Source organism: Canis lupus, chromosome 27, assembly GCF_003254725.2.
Source record: "Canis lupus dingo isolate Sandy chromosome 27, ASM325472v2, whole genome shotgun sequence".
In the NCBI taxonomy this organism is placed as follows: domain Eukaryota; kingdom Metazoa; phylum Chordata; class Mammalia; order Carnivora; family Canidae; genus Canis; species Canis lupus.
This window is the reverse complement of record NC_064269.1, coordinates 14,800,038-14,825,089: the sequence shown is the minus strand read 5'-3', so window position 1 is coordinate 14,825,089 and position 25,052 is coordinate 14,800,038. Positions and strand designations below refer to the sequence as shown.

Below are 25,052 nucleotides of genomic sequence, written 5' to 3'. Positions count from 1 at the left end.
ATTAACGTAGTTTTTCTTCCTCAGGCTGTCGTTTATTCCCTAATCTACTTCATGGTTTTTATTGTTTGTCTCCTTTTTTTCCCTCGTTTCCCTCTTTGCTAGTCAACTTGTCTTCTAGGTCACTCACTCGTTTTCACCTCGTTAAACCCTCGTCGTTAGGACTTCCTAGTTTGGGATTGCATCTCATTCAAGTTGAGTTTTTAATTTTCTGCCTGATTAGCTCTAAATTCTGCAGTCATGAAGTCTCTTGAGTCCTTTATTACTTTTTTCTAGAGCCACCAGTAGGCTGTATAATAGTGCTTCTGAATTGGCTTTCTGACATTGAATTGTAATCCAGATTTTGTAACTCTGTGGGAGAGAGGACTGTTTCTGATTCTTTCTTTTGAGGTGAGGTTTTTCCTTCTAGTCATTTTGCTCAGTGCAGAGTGGCCAAAAGCAAGTTGTATTGGGAAAAGAGAAAAAGAGAGGAGAGAAGAAGGAAAGAAAAGAGAAAGAGAAAAAAAAAGGGAAGAAAAAGAAAAAAAACAAAAACGAAAAAAAAAAAAAAGAAGAAAAAGAGAAAGAAAAAGAAAGGAGAAAAAAAGGGGGTGGGGGAAGGAAACAAATCAAAAAGCAAAACAAAACAAAAACAAAAACAAAAACAAAACAAACAAAAAAGAACCACCGGGGAGTATCTTCTGATTCTGTGTTCTTTAAGTCCCTTGGCTTCTCCTGGAAGTGTCCGTCTAGCTGGTGTTCTGTGGGGAGGGGCCTGTTGTGCTGATTTCAGGTGTTAGCAGTTGGGGGAGCTGCTGTGCCCCTGCTGGTGCAGGGCTCGGTGGGGGTTGTTTACCCCGTGAGGCGCCAGGAGGAACAGCCCCAGTGGCGGGGCAGCTCTGGAAACCTGGATTCAGCTCCGCAGGAACTCCGTCTGCAGGGCCTGGAGGCTCCGGGGCGGGGCCGCTGATTTGCTCAGCTGGGGCAGGAGCGTCCTCGCTGTCCTGGGCCCTCCCGGCCTCTGCCTGTCCCGGGGGAGGCGGGATCCTGGGCTGTGTCCCGGCGCCCTGTGCTCCGGAGCCTGCGCTGTGGATTCGCGCTCCCGGGCCGCGCAAGCCCCCTCCGCGGAGCCGCCGCCCGAGCCCCTCCGAGCTGCTCCTGGAACCAGCGCAGCCCCCTCCGCACGGAGCCTCTTCCTCTGCCCGAGCCCCTCCGAGCTGCTCCCGGGGCCGCGCAGCCCCCTCCGCGGAGCCGCCGCCCGAGCCCCTTCAGCTGCTCCGGGTCCCGCCGGGTCCCGCCGTGCGCGCTGCAGCCCTTAGGGAGCTCGGCGCACTCTCCTGGGCGCGCAGTTGCTTGTTACTGTCCCCGGGAGCCCGAGGGCATCCCCGCCCTCCTGGGTCCTGCTCCACCTCCCCGCGAGCCCCTTTCCGCCCGGGAAGGTCGGTGCAGCTCCTGCTCTCCGGGACGGGGCTCTCCTGTCCTGGGGACACTCGCCCCGGCCTCAGCCCGGCTCCTCGCGGGGCCCCTCCCCCTTGGAGGCCTTTGTTCCTTTATTTCTTTTTTCCCCGTCTTCCTACCTTGATAGAAGCGCGAACTCTTCTCACTGTAGCATTCCAGCTGGTCTCTCTTTAAATCTCAGGCCGAATTCATAGATTTTCAGGATAATTTGAAGGTTTTCTAGGTAGTTTGGTGGAGACAGGTGATTTGGAGACCCTATACCCTCCGCCATCTTGCCCTCCCTCCCCCCCATTATATAATTTAAAAATTAATTTTAAAAGTAAATCATTTGAAAACATGTACTATAAATCATCTTATTTTTAGAAACAAATACTTTGGGCATATTGCACAACTTATTAACACTTCGAAGTTTGGAACTGCTATTTAAACTGTCACTAATGATGATGGATGATGATAATGGGTACTACGTATAGGATCCTTGTAGTTCCTTAGTATAAATTATAGTGACATTTCCTTGTTTTTCTAAAATTCAGCTTCAAAATCCTAATACATCAGGTATTGAAATAAATTCACACATTTTTTCCCTAAGGAATGAACAACCTTTGTGCTTTACATTTAATAAAACTAATATAGATATTCTTATAGTTATAGTTAATTTTTTCTCAGAATTAGGTTTATAGGCTAAGAATATAGGCTAATTTGGACAAACACTAACAAGTATGAACCAAAAGGAGTAAAAATTTTAGAAAATGAATATAGTGAGACTTTGGGAGGACACTTTGAGATAATGAATCCCTTTGAGGAATTGAAAAGAAGAGCCACCATCATTAATTGCTTCGTAATTCTGCTGCCAGGAAAGAAGTGATTGTAATAAAGGGTATTACAGGTATATCAGAAAGGGTAAAGCTTTTAAGTCTGAAAGAACAGGGTTTGAATTCCAGCAAACCTTGCTGACGTTAGCCAAGTTTCAAAATTCTCAGAGGTAAGTGCCCGCACATAATAATAGCAAGACTGACAGACAAATTAAAAAATATATATCTTTCTCATATATTTATTTGTAATACACATTTACAAATATATATCATAAGCATATAAAATGATTTTACTTAGTGTATATCAATTAACTTTAAATAATTTTTTAAAAAATACTATTATTCTCCTTTTACATCTATGCTCACAAAGCTTAATAACTTTGACACCAGTGATAAATGCCAGTATGAAATCTGAATTCACATCTACCCTCAAAAACCATATTCATAAACTCCATACTACTCTATTTCTATAATAAATATTTAAACTGCTTGACTATATAACATAATAATAAAGAGTGATTATTATGTTACAAACAAAAAAATGATACTATACAAATCCTTCATGGTAAGAATGCCAGGGTACATTCTTGTGGTTGGGCAAATTAGCCTCTTCTATCAAGTATGTTGTTCAATATACAAATCACAAAATTATCAGTACAAATGCCTTTTCATGTGATTTTTTCCCAATGATACCTCTTCAGAAATGAACAATAACTCTGAGCTTCAAAACATATGTTTCCTAATTATAGAGGTCAGTTTAGGTGTTGAGTCTTTGGTTTAATCTCTCCTTAGGCTGCAGCGATAGATACCTTGTCTTGATTAAATTGTCTCTTGGAATAGTGTCTGCACAATGCTTTGCCAATGTTGGAACCCACTGTATTTGTTGGGTGAATGAAGCATTCATTTTATGATGGTTTCTACTGTCTCCAGGATAGCCCAGATGTGTAGCATAACTACCAACTTCTTAGAAGCATAGTTGCAAGAAAAAGTTTTGATAATCGGAGATACAATGGTCCTTCAAAGCCAAAATTGGTGCCTAGCAAAATATAAGGAAAAGCATGGCTACCAATTAAAGATCAATTGTACATAAGATTTTAAAAAAGGAGATATTTATTATTAAACTGCTTTACTGAAACCTCTAGCTAACAAAATGTCTAGCTGGCTAAATAAACTAAATTACAAACCAAGCAGATAGGTACCAAAAAAAGTCTTAAAAAAAAAAAAGAATGTTTAAAGGAAAGAAGAAGGAAGAAAAGAAAGAAGAAAAAAGAGAGTGAGGGGAGCCTCTTATTACACTATTTGGGTTTTCCATTTAAAAAACTGTAATTCAACATTTTTTGAGCATCTTGATTGCCAAGCACTGTGTTAAGAAAATAGGAGCAAACCAAAAACAATGCTGATCTCCTAGAGCTTATGATTCCAGCTTTCTACATTAAAAGCAATGGCAAAAATAGCACAGCAGTTATCATTGAATTCATAATCAATAGCATAACTAAAACTCAACTGTGGCTTTACTGTGGATTTCAGCTTATTCTTTCCCACGGTTCCCAAGTCCCCATTCATATTATAATGTATACTTGCCATACCAGGAGTCACATGCTATGCTATTTGAAAGTATTAATGAACAAAGGTTTTTCTGAGAAAGAAAGCGTGCACGTGTCCTCGCGGACAAGTGGAGGCAGGAGTGGATGGGGCAGAGCAGAATATTAAGCAGCCTCGATGCTCTCACAGAGCCCACATGGGGCTTAATCTCACAACCATGACCTGAGCAGAAGTCAAGAGTTGATGCTTCACCGACTGAGCCATCCTGGCCCCACTAATAAATTTTTAAAGAAAGTTGCTAACAATCTATACTACTTTAGGCTATGAGACAGATTTCTCTGTAGACTTTGATAAATGATGTATCATAAAAGTAAACCAAACAAAACATCTTCATGGTAATCCGTTACCCTTTCTCATTCTTTAATATTGCATGGAAGCCTAATGTTAGAGGGAAAAAATTAATCACGCATCAAAGTAAGAAATCTGAATTCACACAAGATGACTCCTGGCAAAATGTTCATAAAATGATCACATATAAACCTTGAAATATTTTGCTCAGGAAGCGTTACTTTAGCTGTCATTTTGCATTTAAAGCCGACAAGAGGAGCAGAATTTCAAGAAATCTAGACAGGAGTATTACATTCTAGAGCATAAAAAAGGCATGCCTGCCAAATTTCATGAGTTAGTAGTAACATCTCATGAGACTTTCCAATGCATATATCCTAGATATTGCTAAATGCATACTTGGAAAATGTCCCTATTTTCTCTGCCACCTTTCCAAAAGCTGTAAATGACAAATCAGATGTCAAGATGGAAGATTTAACTAGCACAGCAAAGATCCATAAAAAACGAGTATCTATATGATTTCAAAGAAAACCACACATATGCCAGCATGCACCTGCGCACATGCACACACACAGTAATACCCCTTAGACAACTTTTTTTGGCTGTCATTACGAATTAATTATTGAGAACTAACAACACTTTGGTGAGGGTGTGCGGAAGGACTGTTTTACTTTCTTCCCAATTTCAAATTCTGTTCAGCTTCACAAACTGAACATTATCAATAGAAAGAAGACCTGTCACCATCCTTCTTTATTTTTTTTAAGATTTTATTTATTTATTCCTGAGAGACACAGAGGGAGAGAGAGAGAGACAGAGACACAGGCAGAGGGAGAAGCAGGAACCCATGTGGGACTTGATCCGGGGTCTCCAGAATCACGCCCTAGGCTGAAGGCGGTGCTAAACCGCTGAGCCATCGGGCTGCCCCACCATCCTTCTTTAAATTAATCTGACAAACTCAGGTTCAGATCCACCAGCCGCTGGAATTTAGAACTTTAAATAAAACTGAGACGCCCACTTGCTCTAAGATCCTCTATTCTTGCCACTCTAGCACCAAAACTATGCTTCTGCTTGATATACTGACATGCACTCTCATTCTGACTTCAGTTCTGGAATCTACTCGCATCCCTGGTTTACCCGCTCCAGGCACCACCATCCTGCCAATCATTTCACCCCTAGCTCACCATGGGCTAAATCTTAAATTGTTTCCTTTTTTTCTTAAAGGTAGTTCGATTCCATAAATGACACAAAGACAATTGCCTGATTCCAAATTTTGCTGCATCTTAAAAATTCCTTCTTCCCATGCCCAGAAACCTCTCACAGGATTAAGTGCCCACAGCCAGTTAGATCTAGAATGAAGGCAAACTTTGAAATACACAAATGCAAATTCAAATATAAACACTTCCACTTACTTGCCACATGATCTTGGAAAAGCTATTGAAGCACCTGCAGCTCATTTATAATAAGTAAATCATAATAAAACCTTCTCTGATTGTTTTGAGGACAAGTACCTGTCCTTTAGTATGTAGTCAATAAGCAGTTGTTACGCTTCCTTGTTATCACCATTATCTATGCTAGCTTTTTGGGATCTGAGTTAGCATACTTCTTTGAAAACGGAGTGTGCAGGCTTATCAATTTCTGGACCTACCAGAGTTTCAGGTTATTTCTGAGAACCTGACCCTCCATGTCAGATTTCCTTTCCTACCAGCTATTAAGGTCTTACCTGCCCCAACTCAAAACTGCAGCATGAATGATCTAACTTGTTAGGAGGTATTACTGGGTACTTCCTCCAACAAAATCTCTTGGTATGAAGAACGTAAGCTTTGACTCCTGCCTTAAATTTTCTTTCTATTCTTCCAACAGTCTGGATTTCTGATAGCTCAGTGAAATGGCAAAAGAATAAAAAGCAATGAGACAATGATGTGGTTCTTAAACTATTTACACTAATACTGTCCTTACTAAATCTAGTTTCATCAATTACCAACCTTGTGTTTTCATTGGACTTTGAAGCTTGATTTCAATTGGTTTTTTTTTTTAACACAGTGTCCAAGGTACAACTTCACAAGGCTTGCAGTTCAAGAGCTTCTTCTCAACAAAGATATGCAAGATGGCCAACCTGTTTTCAACTCTTAGGAAATATCTTATAGGGGACATAATCAAAATAAACAAATAAAACATCACCCTAAAACAAACAAAAACAACAACAAAAAAAATGCAAGCACTCTCCACAATTAAAGTGAGGTAGACATTGAAGAGGTAATCATCCCTAGTAGAAAGACTACGAACTTTTGAATCATAGATGGAGCTTAAACCCAGAATCACAACTAGCAGCTACTTTGAGTCCTCGGCAAAATTGCCTAATCTAAGCCCCAGTTTCTCAAATGAAAAGAGGTAATAAGTATGCTGAAGAAGTCCTCAATTAATAAAATAAATCCCTGAAGAACCTGCTAATAACAAATATTCTATGTGCTCGAGGACAAATCTCCTGAGCAATCCATGTCATCCTGTCCTGGTTCATACTAATCCTTTCCTCTGTTGGGTCAGCAGAGACAGTTCTCTCTTAACATAACACAATTTCTTTTTCACTAATCCTTCCCATAGTGTTGGTCATGACCCATTAAGGATGAGGTAATAAATAAACTCCCAACCAGTTATAGGTAGTAGAAGTGCATTTCTCTAGATAACTTAAAACAATAATGCAATCTTCCAATCTTCAGTCTACATTTTACTGTAACCACAAACCAGCAATTCTAAGCAATAGAAGTGATAAAACTCTCCTGCTCTCACCACAACCTGTCCACCAGAGAGAAACATTTCTAAAGATAGCGTGGCTGGAAATGCACCCCTGATCATAAAACATAACGAAAAACCCACCTGATACAAAACATCTTGTCAATATTGGGCTAAATGAGTGCTAGTCTGAACATGAAGCATACATGCAGTTTTTCTCGGACTTTGAAAAAATGTCTCTGAAGAAATAATCTGAAAAATAACATAAGCTGTCAATGAAACCACACTTAACTGGACCTGTCTGGCCTTTTCAAGCATGCATTTAAACATGTATAAAAATGAAAATCATGCATTAACCAAAACAAAGTTTCTGAGTCTTAATATTGTAAAAGTTTCTTTTCTAAATCTTAGTTTAGATGAGTTTAGTTTACACTATGATAATACTCGATGTGAATGTATTATAGAAGGCAGAATGGTTTGTTTTTTTTAGATTTACCCCTATTTGGCGCTGCAGGGTTTAGCTCCACTGATTTGATGAATGCAAAACACTTGGGTGCCACAACAAGAAACACTTAAAATATCCTAACTTGTATATTCAGTTTTCAAAAAGAAATTGGATTAAGAAAAAAAACCCTCAAAAACCTTGCGTATTGCATGTTCTGGCAAGATGTGCTCCCTGAGGCCACCTATCGAAAATAATGTCACCAACTTTAAAAACTAAGGCAAATATTTTACAATATCATTGCACTTGCTTCAAGTATTTTTAAGGTAAGAACTTATGGAGATTGTTGATAACAGGACTTACTGATATTCATTCACCTTAAATAAGCAGATCAAAAAGCCCATTTCAGCCTTTAAAATTAGCTTATAATAGGGAGTAACTCTTTTTTATTTTCTCCTCTAAGACTTCTTATTCTTTTAAGTGGAATATAAACTTTTATCTATAATTTCAGACAAGTTTTAGAATCAGAATCAGAGTTTGGGTTGACATTGGAATGGAAGGAATGTTTGGTATTCCTCCAAAGAGAAGTGAACTACAAAAATTACTGTTATGATAAATTTTGTAAATTTGAATATATCTTTTTTCTCTCCACATCTCTGATAACTGGGACAATTACCACCAACAATATTATGAAGATCAAATACGATAAGACACATTGGAACTAAAACAAATTCAAATTATTGAGAAAAATAGTAGCTAGCATTACTGAGGGTTAACTCTCTGCCATTTAATCCACATAGCTACTCCATGATACACACTATCTTTTTATTCCTATTTAATGTAAATGGAAAACAGGTTATGCTAAAAGAGGCATCTAGGATTTGAACTACGCAGTTCATATCAGAACCTGAATTCTTGGTCATGACTATCCACTGCCTCAGTTATCAGCAACCACATCTTTGCAATTACTTGATTTTGGCCAAATACTTAACTATTAATTTCCAGAACTTGTCCACTGGAGCATCTAACCTATTACCCTCTTTCATGGTCTGGTAAGATGTGAGGGAAACAAGCAGTCCTATGCTTCTAATCTTGATCTCGTCTTTTCCTCCAAGTCATACAAACCCAGATATGAGTTAAATGGAGATAATTTCTGGCAGAGGCAACATAAGGATTTTCTTATCCCAGAAAACCTGGTTCATCTGTTTTATTTGATGATTGTGGTATGCATTGGTAGAAAGAGGAAGGCACAAATGATAAGTCAGGAAACGACAGGTTTATAATCTAGTTCACTGAATTGGCATACTCCATTAAAAATCCTATTTGTTTATAATGTTTCATTAAACTTAGAGATTTGGGGGAAAGGGTAGGAAAGTCAGGTTTTAAAATGGCTTTCTCTTTTTTTTGTAAAAAAAGATTTTATTTATAATATTTTATTTATTTGTTTATTCATGAGAGATGCAGAGAGAGAGAGAGCAGAGACACAGGCAGAGGGAGAAGCAGGTTCCCTGCAAGGAGCCCAACGCAGGACTCGATCCCGGGACTCCAGGATCACACCCTGGGCTGCCACGGGCCACCCAGGGATCCCTTAAAATAGTTTTCTCATCCATCTGGATTTATTTAGTGTACTTGGTGTCAGCTGTCCAAAAATATCTTAAAATTGCCAGTCTCTTTGAGAAAACAAGTCACAACGACAAATTAAAATGACACCAAAAAACTAGCAACCACTTAATATAAGTGGTGGGGACTTTTGCAGCTCATGAAATCAGCTGGATAGAAAGTTTGAGCTTTCTTCAAAGGAGGAAAGACAGTTATAGTTCTGTAAGTTTCTAATATATTCAATAGTCTGATAAAAATAATGGACTAGAGTTCCATGTTGACATAAAATCTGGTAACTTAGAGGGACACAGTATGCAGAATTAGTGATCTGTTTCCCCCTTCACCTGCCAGTCAAAGAGATGTATAAAACTAAAATATTTGTTCTTGATCATGTTAGTGGTGGAGTGAAGAGTTTTAGGAGATTTAAGATACACAGAGGACTTAGCCAAATGGTATTTATGATCTGTGCTGAGATACTTATAGTGTAAGCCATTGGAAATATAGAAAATGTATTTTATAAATATTAGAAGTCATAAGCCCATTTTAACGATATTAATAATCATAATAATGATCATCTAAAGCAGAATCTTAGATTTCAGAACAGTATGATTTATATGATCTGACACTATCCTATTACTAGTTATCAGATACTCAATGCCATAGATTAAAGATTACTGAATAAATATCTTTAGTTCCCAATTATATCAGACTTTTAATATTCAAAATTATTTATTAAGAAGCAAACGAAATATTACAAAAAAAAAGAAGCAAACAAATACATGACCCTGGGATAAATATACACAGAGTGTAATTTTTTAAAAAATGGCCCAGGGTCAACAATCCAAAAGAGACAACCAGTTTTTTACTATCTACAGAGAGACTCCTTGGTAGTATCATTCTTCTATTAGAAAATAAAACTCTTCTGACCTGAAGTATAAAATATATCTTATGCTCCAGGAAGAGCCCTGTCCTGCTAACCAAAAAAAATCCTAAAAATTAGATTTTTTTTCAAAGAATATTTGCTTAAAAATTGGCTGATTTAGAATGCATCTGTCTCATCTGCTCACGGTATACCTGAATTGTAAGCCTGATAATTGCAGCTAAACAGAGTGTTTGAGGAACTGAGACTGTGAATGAAAAGTAACAACTAACAATATGGTTTCACAAACAATCAGGTTATATTTTCATGTAAATATCTACATCAGTAACAACTAAAAAATGGAAACCTAGAATATCCAATACTAAAAATTAGGTCTACAACGTTTCTTCAAACGAGAAGATATTAAAGGACTTTGAAAACATTCTGTGTAGTATTTAAATGTGTTCATTCCTAACTCTGCATAATTTCTACTTGGATTCATGAGAAAAACAATAACATTTTTATAATTTTCTTTTTTTTTTTTAATTTTTTTTTTATTTATTTATAATAGTCATACACACAAGAGAGAGAGAGAGGAGGCAGAGACACAGGCAGGGAGAAGCAGGCTCCATGCACCCGGGAGCCTGACGTGGGATTCGATCCCGGGTCTCCAGGATCGCGCCCTGGGCCAAAGGCAGGCGCCAAACCACGGCCACCCAGGGATCCCCATTTTTTTATATTTTCTATTGAATTTTTTTGTGTGTGAGATGAAACAAGAAGATAGATGAAATTTAAAGGGCAATTAAGGATTTGCTTAAGAGTTTCAACATAAGCAGTTAGTCCTACATATGCTGTATCAGTCATCTGTTTGTCCTCTTTCCCTTTTCCCATGCTCCTCATACAACTGAGGGTCAGGGCAATGTTCTCCAAATTAGTGCAGAGCACAAAGAATGCAGGGAAAATCTCAACTATTTTGGAAAGCCCAGAGTACCAATTTTTACTCATATTTATACGATGATGTTTGACCTTTTTTTTTTTTTTTAAGATCTCTACCTGTTGGCTAGGGTTCAGCATGATCAAACTTAACAGTAGTTTCTCCTAGATTAGAAAGGATACAGTAGGGCACCTGGGTGGTTCATCACTTGAGCGTCTGCCTTTGCTCAGGTGATGATCTCAGGGTCTGGGATGGAGCACATGGGGCTCCCTGCTCAGTGGGAGTCTGCTTCCCTGTCCCCTCTGCCCTTCTCTCTACTCATGCTCTCTCTTGCCCTTGCTTCTCTCTCAAATAACTAGATAAAATCTTAAAAAAAAAAAAAAAGACATGGTGAATAGGTTCCTGACTGATGCCACCCAAATTAGCAGCAGTGAGCTAACCCAAGTTAGCAACAAAAACAACCACAGACACTGGTCACAAATACTGATGTCTTAGTATTTTAGGTTAAAAGTGAGTAGTTACTCCAATATATTACAGAAAAAAAATGGAATTGAACACTTGGTTCCAATCACTTTGAAATACATACTTATTCGGAAATATGGTAGAGCAACTCTTCAAAACCTACCCTTGATAACCCACAAATCTTCAATGTACTAATAAGACCTCCATAATACTACTTTGAGATGTTTGGTTGATTGCAGTCCTAAATGTCAGGTTATTTCATTGTTCTTCTTCAGTGTAATCATAGGATAAAAGGCAAGACCAGATGGCTAAATTAAGAAGAGTCTCATTAGGATGTGTGCTGAAGAGGAGTTCTATCAAAGACTGAAATGTGAATACTGGAGTTTAGCTGAAGTGTTGACTACACTTAAAAGATGTAGCTGCCAGCTATCTTCTATCTTCTATCCTCAGTTAAAAATATCAATTCTTTTAGGTGGAACTAGGGAAGAAGGAGCAGAAGAAAAGCAAAAAAAAGTTTCTGAAACCTAGGCTTCCAAAGACATGAGCTTTTTTACAAAGACACCATAGTGGCTAACGAACAGAGGTTCACAGATAAAAACTGACAATGACATATATACATCTATGAAGTTTTAGCAAAGATAAAAAAGGAGTTCCACCATTTACTAAGGTAAGATATAGTAAACTTTCATATACAAATGAAAGTGTTAGGAGTGTAAATTATTACTACTCTTTCCAGCAACACAACTTAGAAATCTCTAACAAATTATAAAATACACATACCATTGTTATCCAATAATACTATTTCTAGGAAATGACCCCTACACATGCTAATGACATGCATAAAAAGTATGCACCAGGGTTTTACCATTGAACCTGGTTTATAATAAGAAAATAAAATAAAATAGATACAACTAAAGTGTTTATCACACAAAATAATTTTTTATTTTTTATTTTATTTTTTAAGATTTTATTTATTCACTCATAGAGACAGAGGGAGAGAGAGAGGCAGAGCACAGAGGGAGAAGCTCCATGCAGGGAGCCTGAGGCGGGACTCGATCCTGGGTCTTCAGGATCACACCCCGGGCTGCAGGAGCGCTAAACCGCTGCACCACTGGGGCTGCCCACACACACAAAAAATTTAAACCAAATTATATACTTTCATATGATGGAAGACCATTAAAATAAGGTAGATACATAAGTACTGAGGTGGAAATATATATACACAATATATTAATGAACAAAATACACATTATAGAATATTTACACAGTTGTTATACCAATGTTACAAAAAATAATTATGCATTCTGCAATAAACAAATATGTAACTAACTATATTATCTCTATAAGGTATGATTACAGAGGATCTAGCTTCATACTAAATTATGTTCATTCACTTTGACTAACTTTTCGTTTTACTATTTCACATTTTATGTTTATAATGTGAAACACAAAATTTTTATGATTAAATGTGAGAGACAGGGCGTCTGGGTGGCTCAGTGATTGAGGCTCTACCTTTGGCTCAGGTTGTGATCCCGGAGGTCCTGGGATCAAGTTTCGCATCAGGCTCCTCAGGGGGAGCCTGCTTCCCCTCTGCCTAGTCTCTACCTCTTACTCATGAATAAATAAATAAAACTTTAAAAAGTGTGGGAGATATAACACTTCTTTCCTAGAAACATGAATATAAAACACTAATAAAAAAGTAAAAGTATTTTATTATTTTTGAAAAATAACAATGAAGAATATCAAATATAACTAAAATGTTTAACAGTTTTCAGAATTTGTTTAAATGTAAGAGATAGGAATTCTGATTGATGTTGTTCAAAAAAGTCAGTAGCCATTTACTGAAACTATACATAATTGTCATTTATTACAAATCCTAATTTGAAATGATGCAGCTCATTATGTTCTACTTGTCTATTATTCAGAAATTTTGTGTGATTACATATCTGCTTTTTATATGATTTTCCATCATTGTAGTGCATTTATCTACTTGGAGGTTGAGATTAGCAAGGCAGAAGCTCAAAATGTTACAATGTCTAAACAGGTAGGAAAAAATTGACAAAATCTATCAGGAAAAATAAAAATAATGTACTGAAAATTTGGATTAGATGTTTGTAGCTACACTTTCACCTGGTTTTCATATTTGTGTCTTTCAAACTGTTATAATTTGTTATTTTCATGCAACTAGGGATTTTTAAGAAAGATAGGAACATGAATCTCTACTCTTCCTTTCTTATATCAGTACCCATCAGGTATCTATGAAGTAATATCCTGATCAATCTCCATAATCAATTAATCAATGTTTCTAGAGGGCCTCCTTGATTCACTCTCAACTCGGTCAAACAACATGACCCCGACCGACAGACCAAAACTTTTTGCCCTTGCCACCATGCTAAAGGTTAGCCAATCCATGTCACAAGTTAAAACATTCAGCTCAACTCAATAAAACCTGTTTTTTTTTTTTTGCAAAAAGCCTAGACATTTCAAAAAGGAAGTCTGAAATATGAAAGATGGCTCCAAAAGCATCCATAAATCTCACACACAACAATTCCCTGAACAGATTAGGGACGCTTTGAGAACAAAGAGGGGATTTTACCCATTCTCCGAGCAAACACTGCAAAAGAAATTTCTATAAAAATCAAAATGAGGATGATTTCACTCTTATAGACACTGCAATAACTTATTCAGCTCCTCAACCCCTTTCTGTTTTCCAATCTCCTGCCTTGGAGTAGAAAGGCATTTACCATCTAATGGTAATCAGTCCACAAAAAGAAAAAAGGAAAAGAAATGTTTTATATTTGTCTTCTCAACATTCAGAATTCCTAATTCTACACTATCTGTCCAATTCTACCAATCAGCCCACTGCCCTCCCATTCCTAATATACTCTCTGATCAATTACAGGCAACTTCCTCTACCAATAGAAACATATGATTTCAATTTCCCCAACAACTGTTCAAATGATCCATCAAAGCCCTTAACCAGTATTAAGCAGTATCCTTCAAGCCCTATGGCCATTAAAGGAATAACTCTTATTATTCAAGATTAAAAAAAAAAATTTTCCAACTGAAGATTGATCATCCCCACTACAAGACCTTGCAATACAAAACAAAACAAAAACAAACAAACAAAAAAACAAAAAAACAAAAAAAAAACCTTGCAATACCCTCATCATGCCAAATAAAAAAGCCCATAACAGAGGACTGCATTTTGGTCAAGACCTTAGGGCAATCAACACATATTCATACCCGATCACCCTACATCTTGACAGTACATCCTCCTTTTTAATATGCCCACTGAAACAACTACTTTTCTGTCATGGACCAATACAGTGCCTTTGCAGCATTCCTTGGCCCCCAAAGTCAATACCTTTTGCTTTTACAAAGAACAATCACAAAGACACTTGAACAGCCGTACCGAAGGGATATACAAAACTCTATTTCTCTCAAAACCTCCATGGTGACCTGAAAGATTTCAATTTCCTGGGAAATCTATACTATTAACAATATATAGCAATCTTTACGGGGTGTCTGGGGCTCAGTCAGTTAAGCATCTGCCTTCAGTTCAGGTCAATAATCCCAGGGCCCTCATCGAGCCTGCGTTGGGCTCCCTTTTCAGTGGGGAGTCTGCTTCTCTCTCTCCCTCTGCCTGGTGTCTGCCTACTTGTGCTCTCTCTCTCTCTCTGTCAAATTAATAAATAAAATCTTAACTTTTTTTTTTATATTTCCCCACCCTAAAGGCTCTCTTATAGACACTAAACATCGTCTTCAACAATTAGCCAAACAAATGACATAATGGAAAGATAAATTTCAATTCTGTTCTGCCTCTGTCAAATCCTAGGCCACCTTTTAACATCAGATGGGCTAAAAATAGAACCAGACCGAATGACTACCATCACCCTGTCACTCAATCCCAGACTAAATGACAATAATGAGTTTCCTGGGCCTTACTGAATCCTGTCACCTTTGGATTACCAATTATTCCCTCATACCTCAATCCTTAAACCTCCCTACTGGAACCATTCCAGACCCTATTCCAAGGCCTCAAAGAGACCCAAGAAGGTATTTCTTAAAAAAAAAAAAAAAAAAAAAAAAGTTTGTCTCTTTTCCAACTCTAGGACACCCTCATTACCAACTGCCCTTCTTCCTTTTGCTCATGAACTTTCCAGTAGCACTTTGGGAATCCTGACCCAAATCCTGATCAATTGTTGGCATATGGAGGCCAAGAATGCCCTGCAGGATATTATAATCTTCAACTAGACCTGTGGCCAAAGGTTTTCCTCCCTGGCTCCATGCCCTAACAGCAGCCTTTACACTCCTTACTCCACCAAAAAAAAAGTACTAGACTCTCCCCTATAGGTATTCGTTCCATATACAGTTAAACTCTCTTAGATTCCCACCACACAGAACATCCTTCTTGCCAGTCCACCTATCCTTTCTAGCCATTTCACTCTCTTGTTTCCTCCTCCAAATTGCTGTCATACTTTCTTACCCCTCAAAGATTCAACTAACACAACTGCATCCTTGTCACTGATTCATTATTTACCCCAATTAAACCTTCATAAATCCCCCCCCCAAGTCCCCATTTTACTTGGTTTATCGATGGATGTTACATAAAAATGAACAAGGAAAATACAGTGCAGGACACTCTATACGATCCACTGAAAATTTCAAAGCAGGCTCCGTTCCCGTTTTTTTTTTTTTTTTTTTTAGTTTTTTATTTTTATTTTTTTTTTTTTTTTTTTTTATTGGTGTTCAATTTACTAACATACAGAATAACACCCAGTGCCCGTCACCCATTCACTCCCACCCCCCGCCCTCCTCCCCTTCTACCACCCCTAGTTCGTTTCCCAGAGTTAGCAGTCTTTATGTTCTGTCTCCCTTTCTGATATTTCCCACACATTTCTTCTCCCTTCCCTTATTTTCCCTTTCACTATTATTTATATTCCCCAAATGAATGAGAACATATAATGTTTGTCCTTCTCCGACTGACTTACTTCACTCAGCATAATACCCTCCAGTTCCATCCACGTTGAAGCAAATGGTGGGTATTTGTCATTTCTAATAGCTGAGTAATATTCCATTGTATACATAAACCACATCTTCTTTATCCATTCATCTTTCGTTGGACACCGAGGCTCCTTCCACAGTTTGGCTATCGTGGCCATTGCTGCTAGAAACATCGGGGTGCAGGTGTCCCAGCGTTTCATTGCATTTGTATCTTTGGGGTAAATCCCCAACAGTGCAATTGCTGGGTCGTAGGGCAGGTATATTTTTAACTGTTTGAGGAACCTCCACACAGTTTTCCACAGTGGCTGCACCAGTTCACATTCCCACCAACAGTGTAAGAGGGTTCCCTTTTCTCCACATCCTCTCCAACATTTGTTGTTTCCTGCCTTGTTAATTTTTCCCATTCTCACTGGTGTGAGGTGGTATCTCATTGTGGTTTTGATTTGTATTTCCCTGATGGCAAGTGATGCAGAGCATTTTCTCATGTGCATGTTGGCCATGTCTATGTCTTCTTCTGTGAGATTTCTGTTCATGTCTTTGCCCATTTCATGATTGATTGTTGTTTTCTTTGGTGTTGAGTTTAAAAAGTTCTTTATAGATCTTGGAAACTAGCCCTTTATCTGATATGTCATTTGCAAATATCTTCTCCCATTCTGTAGGTTGTCTTTGAGTTTTGTTGACTGTATCCTTTGCTGTGCAAAAGCTTCTTATCTTGATGAAGTCCCAATAGTTCATTTTTGCTTTTGTTTCTTTTGCCTTCGTGGATGTATCTTGCAAGAAGTTACTATGGCCGAGTTCAAAAAGGGTGTTGCCTGTGTTCTTCTCTAGGATTTTGATGGAATCTTGTCTCACATTTAGATCTTTCATCCATTTGAGTTTATCTTTGTGTATGGTGAAAGAGAGTGGTCTAGTTTCATTCTTCTGCATGTGGATGTCCAATTTTCCCAGCACCATTTATTGAAGAGACTGTCTTTCTTCCAATGGATAGTCTTTCCTCCTTATCGAATATTAGTTGCCCATAAAGTTCAGGGTCCACTTCTGGATTCTCTATTCTGTTCCACTGATCTATGCGTCTGTTTTTGTGCCAGTACCACACTGTCTTGATGACCACAGCTTTGTAGTACAACCTGAAATCTGGCATTGTGATGCCCCCAGATATGGTTTTCTTTTTTAAAATTCCCCTGGCTATTCGGGGTCTTTTCTGATTCCACACAAATCTTAAAATAATTTGTTCTAACTCTCTGAAGAAAGTCCATGGTATTTTGATAGGGATTGCATTAAACGTGTATATTGCCCTGGGTAACATTGACATTTTCACAATATTAATTCTGCCAATCCATGAGCATGGAATATTTTTCCATCTCTTTGTGTCTTCCTCAATTTCTTTCAGAAGTGTTCTATAGTTTTGAGGGTATAGATCCTTTACATCTTTGGTGAGGTTTATTCCTAGGTATCTTATGCTTTTGGGTGCAATTGTAAATGGGATTGACTCCTTAATTTCTCTTTCTTCAGTCTCATTGTTAGTGTATAGAAATGCCACTGACTTCTGGGCATTGATTTTGTATCCTGCCACGCTACCGAATTGCTGTATGAGTTCTAGCAATCTTGGGGTGGAGACTTTTGGGTTTTCTATGTAGAGTATCATGTCATCGGCGAAGAGGGAGAGTTTGACTTCTTCTTTGCCAATTTGAATGCCTTTAATGTCTTTTTGTTGTCTGATTGCTGAGGCTAGGACTTCCAGTACTATGTTGAATAGCAGTGGTGAGAGTGGACATCCCTGTCTTGTTCCTGATCTTAGGGGAAAGGCTCCCAGTGCTTCCCCATTGAGAATGATATTTGCTGTGGGCTTTTCATAGATGGCTTTTAAGATGTCGAGGAATGTTCCCTCTATCCCTACACTCTGAAGAGTTTTGATCAGGAATGGATGCTGTATTTTGTCAAATGCTTTCTCTGCATCCAATGAGAGGATCATATGGTTCTTGGTTTTTCTCTTGCTGATATGATGAATCACATTGATTGTTTTACGGGTGTTGAACCAGCCTTGTGTCCCAGGGATAAATCCTACTTGGTCATGGTGAATAATTTTCTTAATGTACTGTTGGATCCTATTGGCCAGTATCTTGTTGAGAATTTTTGCATCCATGTTCATCAGGGATATTGGTCTGTAATTCTCCTTTTGGCGGGGTCTTTGTCTGGCTTTGGAATTAAGGTGATGCTGGCTTCATAGAACGAATTTGGAAGTACTCCATCTCTTTCTATCTTTCCAAACAGCTTTAGGAGAATAGGTATGATTTCTTCTTTAAACGTTTGATAAAATTCTCCTGGGAAGCCATCTGGCCCTGGACTCTTGTGTCTTGGGAGGTTTTGATGACTGCTTCAATTTCCTCCCTGGTTATTGGCCTGTTCAGGTTTTCTATTTCTTCCTGTTCCAGTTTTGGTAGTTTGTGGCTTTCCAGGAATGCGTCCATTTCTTCTAGATTGCCTAATTTATTGGCGTATAGCTGTTCATAATATGTTTTTAAAATCGTTTGTATTTCCTTGGTGTTGGTAGTGATCTCTCCTTTCTCATTCATGATTTTATTAATTTGAGTCTTCTCTCTCTTCTTTTAATAAGGCTGGCTAATGGTTATCTATCTTATTAATTCTTTCAAAGAACCAACTCCTGGTTCTGTTGATCTGTTCCACAGTTCTTCTGGTCTCGATTTCGTTGAGTTCTGCTCGAATCTTTATTAGCTCCCTTCTTCTCTTGGGTGTAGGATCTATTTGCTGTTTTTTCTCTAGCTCCTTTATGTGTAAGGTTAGCTTTTGTATTTGAGTTCTTTCCAGTTTTTGAATGGATGCTTGTATTGCGATGTATTTCCCCCTTAGGACTGCTTTTGCTGCATCCCAAAGATTTTGAACGGTTGTATCTTCATTCTCATTAGTTTCCATGAATCTTTTTAATTCTTCCTTAATTTCCTGGTTGACCCTTTATCTTTTAGCAGGATGGTCCTTAACCTCCATGTGTTTGAGGTCCTTCCAAACTTCTTGTTGTGATTTAGTTCTAATTTCAAGGCATTATGGTCCGAGAATATGCAGGGGACAATCCCAATCTTTTGGTATCGGTTCAGACCCGATTTGTGACCCAATATGTGGTCTATTCTGGAGAAAGTTCCATGTGCGCTTGAGAAGAATGTGTATTCAGTTGAGTTTGGATGTAAAGTTCTGTAGATATCTGTGAAATCCATCTGGTCCAGTGTATCATTTAAAGCTCTCGTTTCTTTGGAGATGTTTTGCTTAGAAGACCTATCAAGTATAGAAAGAGCTAGATTGAAGTCACCAAGTATAAGTGTATTATTATCTAAGTATTTCTTCACTTTGGTTAATAATTGATTTATATATTTGGCAGCTCCCACATTCGGAGCATATATATTGAGGATTGTTAAGTCCTCTTGTTGAATAGATCCTTGAAGTATGATATAGTGTCCCTCTTCATCTCTCACTACAGTCTTTGGGGTAAATTTTAGTTTATCTGATATAAGGATGGCTACCCCTGCTTTCTTTTGAGGACCATTCGAATGGTAAATGGTTCTCCAACCTTTTATTTTCAGGCTGTAGGTGTCCTTCTGTCTAAAATGAGTCTCTTGTAGACAGCAAATAGATGGGTCCTGCTTTTTTATCCAGTCTGAAACCCTGCGCCTTTTGATGGGGTCATTAAGCCCGTTCACATTCAGAGTTAATATTGAGAGATATGAGTTTAGTGTCATCATGTTATCTATTCAGTCCTTGTTTTTGTGGACTGTTCCACTGAACTTCTTCTTAAAGGGGAATTTTAAGAGGCCCCCTTAAAATTTCTTGCAGAGCTGGTTTGGAGGTCACAAATTCTTTCAGTTCCTGCCTGTCTTGGAAGCTCTTTATCTCTCCTTCCATTTTGAATGAGAGCCTTGCTGGATAAAGTATTCTTGGTTGCATGTTCTTCTCATTTAGGACCCTGAATATATCCTGCCAGCCCTTTCTGGCCTGCCAGGTCTCTGTGGAGAGGTCTGCTGTTACCCTAATACTCCTCCCCATAAAAGTCAGGGATTTCTTGTCTCTTGCTGCTTTAAGGATCTTCTCCTTATCTTTGGAATTTGCAAGCTTCACAATTAAATGTCGAGGTGTTGAACGGTTTTTATTGATTTTAGGGGGGATCTCTCTATTTCCTGGATCTGAATGCCTGTTTCCCTTCCCAGATTAGGAAAGTTTTCAGCTAGAATTTGTTCAAATACATATTCTGGCCCTCTGTCCCTTTCGGCGCCCTCGGAACCCCAATTAAACGTAGGTTTTTCTTCCTCAGGCTGTCGTTTATTTCCCTTAATCTATCTTCATGGTCTTTTAATTGTTTGTCTCTTTTTTCCTCAGTTTCCCTCTTTGCTGTCAACTTGTCTTCTAGGTCACTCACTCGTTCTTCCACCTCGTTAACCCTCGTCGTTAGGACTTCTAGTTGGATTGCATCTCATTCAATTGGTTTTTAATTTCTGCCTGATTAGCTCTAAATTCTGCAGTCATGAAGTCTCTTGAGTCCTTTATACTTTTTCTAGAGCCACCAGTAGCTGTATAATAGTGCTTCTGAATTGGCTTTCTGACATTGAATTGTAATCCAGATTTTGTAACTCTGTGGGAGAGAGGACTGTTTCTGATTCTTTCTTTTGAGGTGAGGTTTTCCTTCTAGTCATTTTGCTCAGTGCAGAGTGGCCAAAAGCAAGTTGTATTGGGAAAAAGAGAAAAAGAGAGGAGAGAAAGAAGGAAAGAAAAGAGAAAGAGAAAAAAAAGGGAAGAAAAAGAAAAAAAAACGAAAAAAAAAAAAAAAAAAAGAAGAAGAAAAAGAGAAAGAAAAGAAAGGAGAAAAAAGGGGGTGGGGGAAGGAAACAAATCAAAAAGCAAAACAAAACAAAACAAAAACAAAAACAAAAACAAACAAAAAAAGAACCACCGGGGAGTATCTTCTGATTCTGTGTTCTTTAAGTCCTTGGCTTCTCCTGGAAGTTGTCAGTCTAGCTGGTGTTCTGGGGGTAGGGGCTGTTGTGCTGATTTTCAGGTGTCAGCAGTTGGGGGAGCTGCTGTGCCCCTGCCTGGTGCAGGGCTCAGTGGGGGTTGTTTACCCCGTGAGGCCGCAGGAGGAACAGCCCCAGTGGCGGGGCAGCTCTGGAAACCTGGATTCAGCTCCGGCAGGAACTCCGTCTGCAGGGCCTGGAGGCTCCGGGGCGGGGCCGCTGATCTGCTCAGCTGGGGCAGGAGCGTCCTCGCTGTCCTGGGCCCTCCCGGCCTTGCCTGTCCCGGGGGAGGCGGGATCCTGGGCTGTGTCCCGGCGCCCTGTGCTCCGGAGCCTGCGCTGGTGGATTCGCGCTCCCGGGCCGTGCAACCCCCTCCGCGCAGCTGCCGCCCGAGCCCCTCCGAGCTGCTCCTGGAACCGCGCAGCCCCACCGCACGGAGCCTCTTCTTCTGCCCGAGCCCCTCCGAGCTGCTCCCGGGGCCCCGCAGCCCCCTCCGCGGAGCCGCCGCCCGAGCCCCTTCAGCTGCTCCGGGTCCCGCCGGGTCCCGCCGTGCGCGCTGCAGCCCTTAGGGAGGGAGCTCGGCGCACTCTCCTGGGCGCGCAGTTGCTGTTACTGTCCCAGGGAGCCCGAGGGCATCCCCGCCCTCCTGGGTCCTGCTCCAACTCCCCGCGAGCCCCTTTCCCCCCGGGAAGGTCGGTGCAGCTCCTGCTCCTCCGGGACGGGCTCTCCTGTCCTGGGGACACTCGCCCCGGCCTCAGCCCGGCTCCTCGCGGGGCCCTCCCCTTGGAGGCCTTTGTTTCTTTATTTCTTTTTCCCGTCTTCCTACCTTGATAGAAGCGCGAACTCTTCTCACTGTAGCATTCCAGCTGGTCTCTCTTTGAATCTCAGGCCGAATTCATAGATTTTCAGGATAATTTGAAGGTTTTCTAGGTAGTTTGGTGGAGACAGGTGATTTGGAGACCCTACTCCTCCGCCATCTTGCTCCTCCCCCCCCATATATAATTTAAAAATTAATTTTAAAAGTAAATCATTTGAAAACATGGTACTATAAATCATCTTATTTTTAGAAACAAATTACTTTGGGCATATTGCACAACTTATTTAACACTTCGAAGTTTGGAACTGCTATTTAAACTGTCACTAATGATGATGATGATGATGATAATGGGTACTACAGTATAGGATCCCTTGTAGTTCTCTTAGTATAAATTATAGTGACATTTACTTGTTTTTCTAAAAATTCAGCTTCAAAATCCTTAATACTATTCAGGTATTGAAATAAATTCACACATTTTTTCCCTAAGGAATGAACAACCTTTTGTGCTTTACATTTAATAAAACTAATATAGAGTCTCTTTATAGTTATAGTTAATTTTTTCTCAGTAGAAATTAGGTTTATAGGCTAAGAATATAGGCTAATTTGGAACATAACACTAACAAGTATGAACCAAAAGGAGTAAAAATTTTAGAAAATGAATATAGTGAGACTTTGGGAGGACACTTTGAGATAATGAATCCCTTTGAGGAATTGAAAAGAAGAGCCACCATCAGTATATTGCTTCGTAATTCTGCTGCCAGGGAAAGAAGTGATTGTAATAAAGGGTATTACAGGTATATCAGAAAGGGTAAAAGCTTTTAAGTCTGAAAGAACAGGGTTTGAATTCCAGCAAACCCGTTGCTGACGTTAGCCAAGTTTCAAAATTCTCAGAGGTAAGTGCCCGGCACATAATAATAGCAAGACCTGACAGACAAATTAAATAAAATATTATATCTTTCTCTATATATTTATTTGTAATACACATTTTACAAATATTATATATCATAAGCATATAAAATATTTTTACTTAGTGTATATCAATTAACTTTATAATAATTTTTTAAAAAATACTATTATTCTCCTTTTACATCTATGCTCACAAAGCTTAATAACTTTGACACCAGTGATAAATGCCAGTATTGAAATCTGATTCACATCTACCCTCAAAAACCATATTCATAAACTCCATACTACTCTATTTCTATAATTAAATATTTATAAACTGCTTGACTATAATAACATAATAAAAGAGAGTGATTATTATGTTACAACATAAAAATGATACTATACAAATATCCTTCATGGTAAGAATGCCAGGGTACATTCTTGTGGTTGGGCAAATTAGCCCTTCTATCAAGTATGTTGTTCAATATACAAATCACAAATTATCAGTACAAATGCCTTTTCATGTGATTTTTTTTCCCAAATGATACCTCTTCAGAAATGAACAATAACTCTGAGCTTCAAGAACATATGTTTCAGCTAATTATAGAGGTCAGTTTAGGTGTTGAGTCTTTGGTTTAATCTCCCTTAGGCTGCAGCGATAGATACCTTGTCTTGATTAAATTGTCTCTTGGAATAGTGTCTGCACAATGCTTTGCCAATGTTGGAACCTCACTGTATTTGTTGGGTGAATGAATGCATTCATTTTATGATGGTTTCTACTATGTCTCCAGGATAGCCCAAGATGTGTAGCATAACTACCAACTTCTTAGAAGCATTAGTTGCAGAGAAAAAGTTTTGATAATCGGAGATAAATGGTCCTTTCAAAGCCAAAATTGTGCCTAGCAAAACTATAAGGAAAAGCATGGCTACCAATTAAAGATCTATATTGTACATAAGAATTTTAAAAAAGGAGATATTATTATTAAACTGCTTTACTGAAACCTCTAGCTAACAAAATGTCTAGCTGGCTAAATAAACTAAATTACAAAACCAAGCAGATTAGGTATCCAAAAAATGTCTTAAAAAAAAAAAGAATGTTTAAAAAGGAAAGAAAGAAGGAAGAAAAGAAAGAAGAAAAAGAGAGTGAGGGGAGCCTCTTATTACACTATTTGGGTTTTCCATTTAAAAAACTGTAATTCAACATTTTTTGAGCATCTTGATTGCCAAGCACTGTGTTAAGAAAATAGGAGCAAACCAAAAACAATGCTGATCTCCTAGAGCTTATGATTCCAGCTTTCTACCATTAAAAGCAATGGCAAAAATAGCACAGCAGTTATCATTGAATTCATAATCAATAGCATAACCTAAAACTCAACTGTGCGTTTACTGTGGATTTCAGCTTATTCTTTCCCACGGTTCCCAAGTTCCCATTCATATTATAATGTATACTTGCCATACCAGGAGTCACATGCTATGCTATTTTGAAAGTATTAATGAACAAAGGTTTTTCTGAGAAAGAAAGCGTGCACGTGTCCTCGCGGACAAGTGGAGGCAGGAGTGGATGGGGCAGAGCAGAATATTAAGCAGCCTCGATGCTCTGCACAGAGCCCCACATGGGGCTTAATCTCACAACCATGACCTGAGCAGAAGTCAAGAGTTGATGCTTCACCGACTGAGCCATCCTGGCACCCCACTAATAAAAGTTTTAAAGAAAGTTGCTAACAATACTATGACTTTAGGCTATGAGACAGATTTCTTGTAGACTTTGATAAATGATGTATCATAAAAGTAAACCAAACAAAACATCTTCATTGGTAATCCTGTTACCCTTTCTCATTCTTTAATATTGCATGAAGCCTAATGTTAGAGGGAAAAAATTAATCACGCATCAAAGTAAGAAATCTGAATTCACACAAGATGACTCCTGGCAAAATGTTCATAAAATGATCACATATAAATCCTTGAAATATTTTGCTCAGGAAGCGTTACTTTAGCTGTCATTTTGCATTTTAGAAGCCGACAAGAAGGAGCAGAATTTCAAGAAATCTAGACAGGAGTATTACATTCTAGAGCATAAAAAGGCATGCCTGCCAAATTTCATGAGTTAGTAGTAACATCTCATGAGACTTTCCAATGCATATATCCTAGTATTGCTAAATGCATACTTGGAAAATG

General features: G+C 38.7%; 1 protein-coding gene across 3 annotated transcripts in view; it reads right to left on the bottom strand.

Moving 5' to 3' along the window:
* CPNE8 (copine 8) overlaps positions 1–25,052 on the bottom strand; it is a 360,644-nt gene that overhangs the window by 163,629 nt on the left and 171,963 nt on the right. The gene's annotated exons all lie outside the window — the stretch shown is intronic.